The sequence below is a fragment of the Centrocercus urophasianus genome, unplaced genomic scaffold, assembly GCF_019232065.1.
Source record: "Centrocercus urophasianus isolate 14NV4802_14NV808 unplaced genomic scaffold, USGS_Curo_1.0 seq_16, whole genome shotgun sequence".
NCBI lineage: Eukaryota > Metazoa > Chordata > Aves > Galliformes > Phasianidae > Centrocercus > Centrocercus urophasianus.
Window position 1 is genome coordinate 25854450 of NW_024884711.1, and position 8904 is coordinate 25863353.

Below are 8904 nucleotides of genomic sequence, written 5' to 3' on the forward strand. Positions count from 1 at the left end.
AGGTTAGCTGAGATACTGACAGTCAGGACAAAAGAAGAATAAATATTAACCAGTGGCTCTTGACACACATTATGACAATTCTGAGGATGAGAGGAATTGCAAATGGTGTAAAACAGAAAGAATGTTACACAAATCCCTTGTTTATGATATATTTTTAAAAGATTTTAATTACTTATAAAAGCTACCCTTCTGAAATGAAGGGGATGGAGAAAATACTGCTAAAAGACTCACAGTGGTTCTACTATATGCAAAGCGAAAATGAAACACAAATCTTTCTTTGGCAGTCAAAGTAAAAATTTCTTTAGGCTTTTGATGCTGTAAGATGTTTATTTTTGTGTATTCCACATGCTTCCTTAAAAATTATTTGTTTTAAATATGCTATTTCACTTGGAAGAAACATGGAACAGAAGAGGAATTGCCACCAGCTGGAGTTCTGCTATAGCTATACAAGAAGCTGCAAACCAGTGTTTTGCCCTCTTAGAGCTCACTGATGACAAATTTAATAAAGTTGTATAAGTCTTCATGACTTCCCAGATGGCATCTTTAGTTGAGAGGATTGGTTGTGCATTTTTTTTTTTTTTTTTTTTTAGATAGATTCATGATGTTTCTATCCTTTAATATTCCTTCCTGGAAGAGGGCAAATATTTCCCAAAAATGGGACCACTGTTGCAAAGAATTTATAACCTGAATTTGTTTGACATGAATTAGTATGTTAGGGAAACAAGCAATAGGGAGAGAATGGGATGAGGAAGTAATACATTTTTTCATGATAAAAGATGAGATTCCTATTGAGCTCTATTTTCCTGCTAAGCTTCTGAAATGCACATTTAAAAGAGAAACTGCAAGGCACGCTATCTACTTGTTTAGCACAAGCAGGAGGAACTTTCAGGACTGCCTTGATGCAGAATTTGCCAGTGTTGAGAGATCATGGTAATGTGAATTTTTCACACACAAGTGGAAACGAGGCATTTAACAATCCCTGTTCATTACATAGCAGTGGTGCAAATTCAAATTCATCCCTGATACAGGTTGGAGCAACTTATCTGACTTTTATGGCACGGATGCACAAGCAAGGTGGTACTCGTGATTCAGTTGAAACTGAAATAAACTGATTACAATTCTTCTTTTTTTGATGACTGTATGAGAACTGCTGAATCATGGCCTGAACCTCTGACTGATCACCTGAGGCGAGCACTGAGTCAGCCATGGAGCACAGGTGAAGGCAATTCTCCTGTGCTGCTGGAAGGGGTGGAGCCTGGCTGCACCTCTCCTAGACCCATTTAAGGGCTGACTACCGGGGGGGAAGGATCTTTTCTGGGGATCCTCTCTGCTGGAGTTTCATAGCAAGCCCAGGATACAAATAGGTATCCTATGTATTCTGCTTTGGTATCGTAACTGTGTAGCCAAGCTCTCTGGTATGTCTCGTAACTATAACGTCTGTACATTCATTGATTGTACAAATGATGAATAAAAGTTACTAATGATGAATAAAAAATTACTGGTTTTTTAATCTACACATATTTATAACTTTCTTAAGCTCTGGGAACAGCAGTGCATGTTTTATTCACTCTCTGTGTGCTGTGTGGAACTTGTTGTATGTTTCTATTATGGTCTCAATATTTTTCTCTGTTTTCCTACTTTTCTGCTCTTCCTCTGTTGTGCAGACCACTAGACTACATGCACTACCTCTTTCTGGGGAATTTCTTGAGATGTGGCTCCTACTACTTGGCTCTGCTTTTCTTCACTGTCAGCAGTCTCTTTTACTGCTATTGGTTTTCTCAATAGATTCCCTAGATTTAGCTTTCTTCCTGGCTGTTTCCTTATTTGCTTGAAAATAAGATGGAGTTAGACCTCCTGGTTAACAGCTGAGTCGGTCTTAAACTTAGGCTTCTTATTCATTTACATGAAAAAGTTGGAAAAAAGTTTTCAGTGGTTTCTGACCACATAGCAGCACATTAACTTTCCTCTGTTCTTTCATGAAGGGAAACTTTGAAATACAAAAAAATCTTTATTGACTGTGATTAAATAAATTGTGATTTGGTATGACATATTTACAGATTCTTGGCTGAAATCCTCTAGAAACCAGATATTGGAATTTTTTTTCTGCTAGTTTGAATGATGCTGATGTGACAAGCTGGTCACACACTAGTTTATTTTTGAACTGCCTTAGGCTGAGGACTAAGCAGTCAAAGAGGTCTTCAGAACTGTGGTTATTTAAAACGTAGTGAAGGCAGATTCCTTAAACTTCCCCTGCAGATCCTAAGGAAGCTCTCCACCTGATACAAGGCAACTTGTGAAGATGAAAAGATGAAAATACATCTTTTTCCTGTGCTGTATTTTATTTTCTGTCTCTTGTGATGTGCATAGCTTAGTGAAGCTCTGGTTCCAATGTGTAGCCGTGCAAAGAAATTTGGGTTCCTATCAAATTCAAGAGTGTGTTTCTTTACAATTGAGCCAACCTACATCCTGTTGTTGAAAGTAGCCGGTACCATGTGTGTTTGCATCAGATAGTCATGAAAAAAAGTGGTCAAAGCTAGTTGCACTCTTTGTAGTTTGCTCAGTAGATAGTCAAACTACTATTGATTGATTTATGCCTTTGTGACTAGCTAGGATAATTTCTAAAATATTAATTCTGTGTAGTGTTAATGGGACACTTTGCATTCCCCTCACAAGTTTGAATTAAACAAGATAGCACCTCTTCTAAAGAAATGTCAACACACTTTAGTGTCTTACTTTCCTAGTATTTTGTTTCACTGTGAATGATATATCTTTTTAACATCTATAAATCACCAATTATATAGTAAAAAACCAGCAGGTTACTTATAATCTTTTACTGGACAGAAGTAAATATATAATCAGTTTGCATGAGCACAGTTGTTTTCCTCAATGTCAGCATTCCCACTATTACTGGGCCCCTTGTACATGTCTAGACCTATTCCTGCAGGCATGCTAGTGATGCTCATTCTCTAGTCTTTTCATAGAATCACCAGGTTGGAAAGGACCTGCAAGATCTTGTAGTCTAACCATCCTCTATTGCTGCCATTGCTACCACAAGCCCACAGGCCACTAAACCATATCTCATAGCTCATCATCCAGACTCTTGAACACTGCCAGGGATGGTGACTGCACCACCTCTCTGGGCAGGCCTGACCACTCTCTGAGAGAAAAAGTTTTTCCTTATGTCTAATCTAAACCTCTTCTGGTACAGCTTCTGGCCGTTTCCTCTGGTCCTATTTATTGCCTGGGAGAAGAGGAAAAAGAGCTTTTCGCAAAGCTCTCTGTCCCTTCCTGCCCTGCTCTGTATTAATTCATTCTCTTTGCGTGGCCATGAGAACAAACAGGAAAAGGGAAAGAAAAGGGCAGCTCTGTTGAATTCTTTCTTCATAAGAAGCATTTTCTGCACATGAAAGTCTTGCCAAAATGGGCAGAGACCTTCTTCCGTGTGCTTAGGGCAAGGTCTGTGGTTCTCAGGGGGACTGATCGAACACATGATGCATGCTGCTGTTTCAGCAGATGAGTATGATGATGATCTGTATTTGGTTTGATTTTCCACAGGGGAAGATCGTGCACTGCTAAAAGTTTGAATCATTGCGCATACATGCTAAAGGGCTGGATTAAATTCCCTGGAAGAATTTTGTTTTTTACATTTCTCAGCACCTAGTGCTTGACTGTGCACCATTAAGAATCCTTTTATGATATTGCATATTGTATTAAGTGCAGAAGTAAATTCCACAACCATGCTAGTGAAATGCAGTAGACTATGCTCTAAATTAAATTGATGATTAATCAATACTGAAAATCACAACTTAAAATGTCTTTACAAAAAATAAAATTCTATATTTTAGTTACATTTATATTCATTTTTACAAGAACAATTTGTCTTTGTTTGACTGGCCTTACTGCTGCTTGCAGCTAGATGGGGTGAGTACAACACAATTTAAGTCTGAACGCCAGCCTTGAATTACAAGATCAGAATGAGGATCTCATTTTAAAGTCCAACACTATGTTTTAATATGTGGCTACCTTGAGAGGTTAGGTCTTTAGTTTAAAAAACAAACAGACAAACGAAAAAAACTATGGTCTAATTTCTGGCATTTTGTTAAACAAGATGCAAGTGAAATTTTATTTTAATGAACACAAAATGAGTAAACAACTTTACTGCAGCTTTCACAACCATTATGGGTTATACCCATACTATCAGATTTTTTCCTAGGCACTGTCTACGCCTATGTAATGGATGTGTAGGGTTATATCTGGAATTTGAAGGGGATGGGAACCAGAGAGCATTGTTATTTCATAAAACAAACGAATCAATTGAGGGAAAAGAGAACTTGTTCTTTTCTTTTTCCTTAAATATTTATCCTTCAAGACCACTTCAAGAAAGTAACCACTAGATAGTCATCTGTCTTGCTGGTTTCCTGCCCAATTGTTAAGAATTTAACTGCATTTTTCTTTTTTCTTAAACAATGATCAGTGGATCTCTCATTTATCTCCTCTGTCACTTGATTCATAAAAACATTGCAATAAAAGCATGCAAGATTTTTGAGAACAAAATGCTTTTTAAGCACAAGACCTTGGCAGCTAGGAGAAGGCACAAGTTGGATGCTTAAAAAGGCTAAATAGAACCAGCTGAAGTTTTTAACTTCGTGAAGTTGAGCATATCCACAGATTTTTATATTTAGCAGATAGAGAGCCATGCATTTTATATCACTTATTCTATGATAATAACATACAATTTATAATAATTACTGTAGAATTTCATCCAGTAACTCCTTTGTCAATCTCAGCAGTTTTGCTGCTGAGCTATCTACACAAGGGGAGCTGTGGAACGGAAAGGACACTTGACTAACTTGAGCTCCTATGGGAATCTTGGGCAGAGCTGGCAGTTGAAACTAGATCTCATGAATCACAGACCAGATTCAATTCAATAAAATTGATAAAATATCAATTTTATCTAGTTAGCACAGTAATGCACTGCCTTTTGCTGGTGAACATTTTAGCTACGTGAAGAGCACTGAACATTGTAAAATCATGGCAATTTCTCCAGTAGGATCCACTTCAGAAAAGCTGTGGTTTGCAGAGTGCTACAGGACTGATTCATCATGTTATCTATAGCAATTCTTCTTTTTCTTTTTTTTTTCCCTATCATATATCTTGACAGTAAACTATTAACCCTTTTTTCCCCCTACTTTGTTACATAGCGCCCTTTCCTTTTCAGAATGTGCCATAAAGTTTCATATCCCATCTCCGCACTCAAGTTCTGTCAATATAATGGATGAAAGAATATTTATAGAATATTCTTTTGGGGAGATGCATGATAGTAATGACTAATCACTTATCCATTTTTTTTTTTAATTATTCCTAGGAGCAAAAAGGCTTATGTGTGGTGATGCACACTCCTAAATAAATACTTTACAAAAGAAATTCCATTAAAATATAAACTATGCTGCTTTCTCAGGCCATGTTAGAGGCTTGCTATACTGAATTTTGCATGTAGTGTGTTGCCAAGGGCACTATGAACATACACCAAGAAAAGGAAGCATTTATGCACCTCTGAATTTCTGGTTTCCTATGCTATGGTTTCAGTGGAGTTTATAGCAGTAGTTAAATATCAGTGTGAGCTTGTTGCAATACAGAATATCCTTCCACATATTTATCTTCCTGCTCTGATGAATTTGTGGAACAGACAATGGTAAAAGGCACACTTGCCTAGGAGAAAATTGATGACAGATAGGACTGTTGATTTTATACTTCACAGTAATATGGTTCTCTTCTGACCACGTTGACTTGCCCTCAAGTCTTGTACTTCCCTAGCAAGACAAAAGCCCATGCTCCCAAGCGAATCTGGTCCATTGCATTTATTATGTTTAAATGCCAAAACTTGTTCTGGAGTTATCAGACATTAATTTGGAACACTGGGATTCATTAACAAAATATGACTGTATCCTCCAAATGTATTGTAGCAGGGGACTAATTTTACTGGAAACTGGCAAGGGCAGCTTTTCTGGTGTAGAAATGATCTGACAATGTCTGATATTGTCTTAGCCTGAACTGAGAGAGTTCCAGGCAGACCTCAGTTACTACCCACTGTGCTCTCTCTGTGTTGCACAACCTGTTATGCCTTTGTCATAAACAAAGTATAATAAATACAGTTTATTTCCCTTTTTGGCACTGACAGTCTTTCATCACCCTTCTTGGAGATGCACAGTGAAAAACAAACCAAGCCTCCAATCAACAAGAAGTAGTAAAGATTTTAAAATGGTATTTTTGAGAAAAGCCTAGATCTGGCACCTATTATCTACTTCTTCGTAGGTGGGGTCAAGATGATTCCTGCATCCCAAGTGGAGAGCTTGCAGAAGGGGAGAATTGTTTACTCCAGTAGCTCCCCTTCATGAAAAATGAAAAGCAACTTCAGATGTCCATGATGGTTCAGTTAAGGTGAAATATGAGGCATATGATCAAAGGACTGAAAAATACACAAATCCCAAGTGAAGGTCTGATTCCATGATGAATACTCTGTTCAGCCTTTACCAAGAAACGTAAGGGCACCAGAGAAGCCATCCTGGATGACAGAGGAAATGCATCCCATAGTACACTTTGGGAGGATTAAGGCACATCTGCTTCCTTTTGTCAAGGCACATATTTCCCAGACTGTTGATGGATAAGGTTAGCATCAGCAAGATACAGACTGCATGACATGTATCATCTAGAAGCTTTTTTCCTCTAAGAGTGGGAAGAACTCTGGAATGAAAACAGTTGAATGAAGTACTTATCCCTACTTATCCCCCTATATATATTTCTTTCTTTTCTTTCTTTTTTTTTTTTTTGTGCGCGCGTGTGTGTGTGTGTGTGAAAAAATCAGGAAAGACTTAGATTTAACTTGAAGCAATTTTTTCAATCTACTTTACAGCATTGACTGTGAACTGGAAATTTGATTGTTGCTTAACTTAAGTGCTTTTGCCTCCTAATTCATAATCTAAGAAACTCTACCCTTATCTGGTGTAGATTCCCATTAGGGCTTTTAGTTTAAACGAAGCTCTGAAGTAGCTCTGTGTCTGTATGAGAAATAAAAGGTTTCAGACAGAACAAAGAGCCAAGAATTCTTGAGTTATTTTTCTGGTTTTAATGCAGTGTATTTTTCATTATGTCCCCATGTGCTGCTGTGTAGGATAAAAATGTGGTGATTCTCTGTCATCCCTCTTCCAGCCATTTGTTTTAGGACAGCCACAGGGCTGCTCTAAACTTAACCGCTTCCTAATTATCCTTAAAAGACAATATCACTTGTGCTGATGAAGATAATGGATGGAACAGGGGGAGATAAAAGAGTATCTGAAGTTCACTGTGCTTTGACCCCATACCTGGTCTCCCAAGCCCCATCCTTTTCAGACCTGTCAAAAGAAGGTGGAATTTGGCTCTTAACATTTCTGTGGCCAGGGGCAAGTCAAATCTGTAATATCTTCTGAGTGGGTTTTTGTTTGGTTGGGTTGTTTTTTACTTCTATTGTACTTACTTCAAAGTAGCAAGTCTGACTCTGTGAATGTAAATGAAAAACATGACTATGACCTAATACTGTTAGCTGATTTGGTTTAGCTATAGAGCAATATTTTGTTTAGTAACTTAATCAACAGAGAGATGTTCACTAATCAGATAGATACTGAAAAACCTTTTTTGATGTATCATGGTGAGAAGGACAAGCATCGCTATGTATGTGACATGTTAGGGTTGCCCTTCTCACAACCTTTGCTTTTTATTTGTCTCAATTTTTGGCCTGCTAGCTAGAAAAAGAAGCATTCTTTATCAATGTTTTCTTTTCTTTTTGTGAGGAAAATACATTTTGCAGAAACAATTCACTGAATTTATAGTGCATCACCATGGTGATCACCATGGAAGCCCAGAAGTTATAAATTATCATATTCCACAAATAGTTAATAAAGCACATTTTTTTAGTATGAGTACAATGTAAATTACAACCTGTGTTTCTGTCTTGCAAATGCTTCATTGTAATGAGAATTGCTGCAGTAATTGCTGAATTTTCATCGCTGATGCAAAGAGCTCAGTTTTGCTCTCGTAGGACTACTGTGCTTGGGACTGTGCAGGGATGAGACACGCAGCTGCTGCCTACCTGTAAGACCAAGAGGCTGGGGTGTCGCCAAGCATCAACCCAGGCCTTCCTGTAGGCCTGCCAGAGCCCATCTGCTAAACACTGTTTGTACTCAGACTAAATACTTGCATCTGATGTTGGATCTCAAAGCTGGAGGGAAGCTGAGAAGCTGTAGTATGGCCGTCTGTGTGGCACTGGGGAGAGAAAGGGAGCCAGATGAATGTCCTTTGTGTGAAGTATGAGGCCTGGCAAGTCTGCCATTATGCACTGATACTACTTGGAGTCAGCTTTCTACCTGGATTGTGCCACGATAAATCTGTGCAACTCCACTGAATTCACTTAACAAAATCAGGCGTTAGGATTAATTTTAGTAGAGTTACTCTGTGTTTTACCAGATGCAACTAAGATCAAAATTCTGAGTTATGTTGTCTTTAATTTTAAACAATTTAAATTTAAATAACAAATTCAGTAAGTGTATGTAAGTCAGTAAGGAATGCTGAAAGGGCAAATTCTCTTGTTACTTATAGCTGTCTAAATAGACCATTAAGGATTTGATACAGGTTCAGTCAAGACTCAGCGTGGTGGTTGATGCGTATACTTCAAACAAGGCTGAAACTGTGGTTGGGTGAGAGCTTAACAAAATCTTTTTCTCTCTGTTAGTAACCACTTCCCTCCTCCTATTGCTGTCTGCTTTTTTCCATATTAATGATTAATTACTCATGTTCCTGCTTTCTGACTAAAATGCTGTCTTCCACCTACTGTTTCCTTGTGTTCTATTCCTTTATAGTTGTTCCAGCTAAGCA